At 38.9% G+C, this 4,211-nt stretch overlaps 1 pseudogene; it reads left to right on the top strand.

Annotated features, from left to right (window-relative positions):
* Positions 1-1,790: 1,790 nt before the first annotated feature.
* LOC117873941 lies at positions 1,791-2,733 on the top strand (annotated as a pseudogene).
* The last annotated feature ends 1,478 nt before the right edge of the window (positions 2,734-4,211 follow it).

The raw sequence follows: 4,211 nt of genomic DNA, 5'->3' as shown, positions 1-4,211 counted from the left end.
TGCAAAAGATGCATATCTCAGGGAAATGATTGAATATTCATGCAAATATATTGTTCACCATGTTTTTATTTTTTATTTGCAAGATTTTAAACAGAAATGATCTCAAAGTATTAAAGTGCTCGAATGAAAAGTCCACCAGCTATTCCAGTTTATACCAGCTCCGGATCTGGCTCCATAACTTTACCTTTAAAGAGATTTCAGGTAGGAGCCCAAGTAGAGAGATGTTTGGGAGGGTCTGGCTGTATTTTGCATTGGCTGAGTTGGCCAGTGAACTGGTCATGCCATTTCGTTATAGATGTTGTTTCTACTAATCAGTTAAAGGCAGGTAAAGCTATCACAAACATCTTAGAATTTTAGACCCTGCTTTCAATTTCCTGATTTCAGTGCATTCAAAATCTCATACTTAATAGTTCAAGAAAAGAGGAAGTGTTTTTTCCTCTTTGAGTTCATATAAATTTATAATTTGTTGTGAACTTTACTAATCTATTTGCCTTGAAGATATCCTCCTTTAGGGAGTGCAGAAGGTACAAATACACTGACCGTTACCTTGCCTTGCTTCTCACTCTGCTAGCTGGAAAGATGATTAAATCTGATATTAACAAATAGCCTGACCCAAAGTGCACTGAAATAAATGGAAAAACTTCCCTTGGCATCAATCTGTTTTGGATCAGACCCTCCTACAGTGAGTGGGAACACTAAATTCCTAGGAAATAGATGAAAACTGCCCTCCTCCCACAAAACCAAACAAATCTCTTTTTCATTGAACTCTTCCATGGAAATGTCAGCATTTGTACAAAAAATAAAATAAAATAAAATAATAATAATAAATACAAATATTGTTATTGGGGAATCCTAGCACTGTAGGGGGGAAGTGACGTCATGTAGTCAAGTCAGACTCCCCATGCTGGGGCAAGACCAAGAAACACCAAGTCAACGTCCCGATGGGCGTTTCTCTGACCTGTTCTGAAACACCTTGTATGCTGAGCATTCCACACGTTGATCTGTCTAGCTGAAGTTCCTCATGCTCTCATTCTCCTTTATAGGCCAGTCTTGTTGGTTCGACTACACCTCCCAGTTGCTCTTTTTCAAAACCAAAATACTTCAGATTTTAGCCAAAATATACCAGCGCCAAAATATTTTGGATTTGGGGTTTTATTCATAAAAGCTCAAAAATTTCCAAGGGGGTAGGTGGGAATTTTGACCAGCTCTACATAAAAAGCCTCTATTAACAGTGAGGGTAATTAACCCTTGGGATGATGTACCAAGGGTCGTGGTAGATACTTAGTTTATGGACAATTTTAAATTCAAGATTGGATGATTTTTTAAGAGATATGCTCTAATTTACAATGAAAAATATTGGAAAAAAATGATGACCTATGTTATACAAGCAATTAGACTAGATTGGGGGGGTTGAATTTATAGTCTGCAAACACCTTGGGATCCACAGTCTATATCTAAAGGGTCCTCAAAAGGTTGTTGTTACCTTAGAACACTGCTTTTCAACCTGTGGTCCGTGGATTCATAGGGGTCCACAGATTATGTCTATAATTTCGATTTCCAATTAAAATTTTTGATTCATCCGCAAATGAGAAAAAAAATCCACTGGTCTAGATAATCAAAATGGTTCCTTTGGGCTTTGGAATCTATGACTAAATTGAATTTCCGTTGTTTCGGCATCTCTTAAGAGATAACACGAGTCTCCACTGTACATCAGATTTATTGTTGTGGTACCCATTGCTTCTATCCCCTCCTCTGCCTCTTTTTTGACACAGAGCACTGTGACAGGAGAAATGGCTCCCGGAAACTGCACCAGAGTGACTGGCTTCATTTTCTGGGGAATAACTGACAGTTCAAAGCTGCAAAACATCCTCTTTGTGTTCTTCTTTGCCATTTATTTCTGCACCCTGGTGGGAAATGTCTGGATGATTGTGCTGATTAACGTTGACTCCCAACACCACAGCTCCATGTACTTTTTCCTCAGCAACTTGTCACTCTTAGATGTTGTCTCCTCCCTTGTGATTGCCCCCAAGGTGATGCTCAATTCCCTAGTGAAGAGTAAAGACATTTCTTTCCTTGGGTGTGTGGTTCAGTTTTTCCTCTTCTTCTTCTGTGGCAACAATGAGCTTTGCCTCCTGGCTTTGACGGCCTACGATCGCTTTGTGGCCATCTGTAACCCATTGCTTTATAATGTCATCATGTCCAAGAGAGCCTGCTTCCAGCTGGTGGTTGGCTCTTCCCTATGCGCCTGTGTCAATGTCACTGTGCATACGTGTACTGAATTCAGTCTGTCCTTCGGTCACTCCAATATCCTCAATCATTTCTTCTGCCATATTCGCCCATGCCAAGAAATCTCCTGCTCTGACTTTCGCATCAATAAGCGAGTTCATTTCATCTTTGCAGCCATAGAAACAATAGGCACCATTCTCACCATCCTCATCTCCTACATTTACATCATCTTTGCCATCCTGAGGTCCGCTCCACTGCAGGAAGGCACAAAGCCTTCCCCACCTACGCCTCCCACCCGACTGTCATTTCCATCTTATATGGGACCCTGATCTTTACATATTTAAGACCCTCGTCTGGCAGCTCAGTGGATTGGGAGAAAATGGTGGCCGTGTTCTATACCCTTGTGATCCCCCTGCTGAACCCCTGATCTACAGCCTGAGGAACAAGGAAGTGAAGGGTGCTCTGAGGACGACAATATACCAAAAACTTGTTCCTCAATGTATGTAAATATGGGGACTGGTTTTTACCAATCAGTACTTGAGTGCAAATAGGAGCTAGTTCTCACTCATTAAGTCATTGTGCAGAAATTTCTATCATGTGATTTACAGGAGAAAACAATATGGAAATGGAACTTGAGCCAGATAATGAAGGAAGGCACCATTTCCCTTGAAAAACAATGTCCAGTAACAGTGTTACAGCTTCTCCTTTATGCATTGATATGTGATTTCTCCAATATAGGCATCTCCCCCTGCTTATTCCACAACCTTTTGAACTATATTGGTTAATTTAGCAGATGATATAAAGAGGAGAGACTCAGAGTGTAATTGCTAGTCATTCTCCCCAAGTATGAAAATGAACTGGAGGGAGGGAGTGCTGAGTGGTGGATTATCTCTGATGTCACAATGCTACTGCTCAGGCAGCATCAGTGGGCAACAAATGTGCAGTATGTGTGTGTGGGGCGGGGGACAGGCTTTCCAAGTGCTCCTCTTTTTGCAAAATTCCTAAAGAAGCCAACAACATAACTACACAAAATACACATTAATGATGATTCCACATCAAAGGGCAGTTGTTTGCTACTTTCCTTAGTAAGGGCTAGTTGAAAATAAGATGAAATATTCCATCTCTTTTTCTTAGATATTGTTTATCTGCTTCTTACACATTCAGGGTTATAGCTTAGAACTTTCACTGAAACAGAAGTTTGCATAAAATGAGTTTTGTTTTAATACAGTTTAATTTAATTACTTTCAATATTCTGATCAATACAGCATTGAGTGATGAAACAGGGATTTTCACAAAGATAACAATGGCAATAAAATATATACTGAAAACAACATATGAGTAAAAGCTTCATTGTTTAAATAGCACATATATAAAATATTTTCTTTCTATTAAAAAACAAAGGAAATTAACAAACAAAAACGCCTTCATTTAACATTATTTAAGTTTGCTTTCATCAATAAAATAAACCATAAAATAATTAGGAAATACAAAGTCAAGGATTTAAAAAGGATTAAAAGGTTACAAAGTTTTGCATTCTCAGGTTAGCAAATGTCCAAATAAGTGTTGCCCTGGCACCCTTAATTCAGTTCTCTTGTTCATTTCCATGATGATGCAGACTTTAATGACATGATCTCATATTATTTTTTTTCCACGGGACCCCTTCCTTATTCAGTGCACGGGATTTTCTGCTCTGGGGCTGTGTACTGAAAGAGTTTGTTGTCTGTAGGATCCCTGCCTCATTTATTGCAGAGTCAATGTTGCATGGGCAATGCTCATTCTGGTACTTCCTAACTTGAGACAAAGCTTCATTTTGTAACCTTTTGGTCCTTTATGCATTTCCTAATTTTTATAGCTTACTTTACTGATGAGACCAACCTTTATGACAAAAGGATTTGGATTTTGTGTGTGTGTGTGTGTGTGATGTATCCATTATTTATCTATTTAGTGTCAATAGTATGTGCTTTACAAGACAGAAAAAGTAAGGA

The sequence above is a fragment of the Trachemys scripta genome, chromosome 2 (assembly GCF_013100865.1).
Source record: "Trachemys scripta elegans isolate TJP31775 chromosome 2, CAS_Tse_1.0, whole genome shotgun sequence".
Lineage (NCBI taxonomy): Eukaryota > Metazoa > Chordata > Testudines > Emydidae > Trachemys > Trachemys scripta.
Note: the sequence above shows the minus strand (reverse complement) of the source record. Positions and strands in the feature narration are given on the sequence as shown.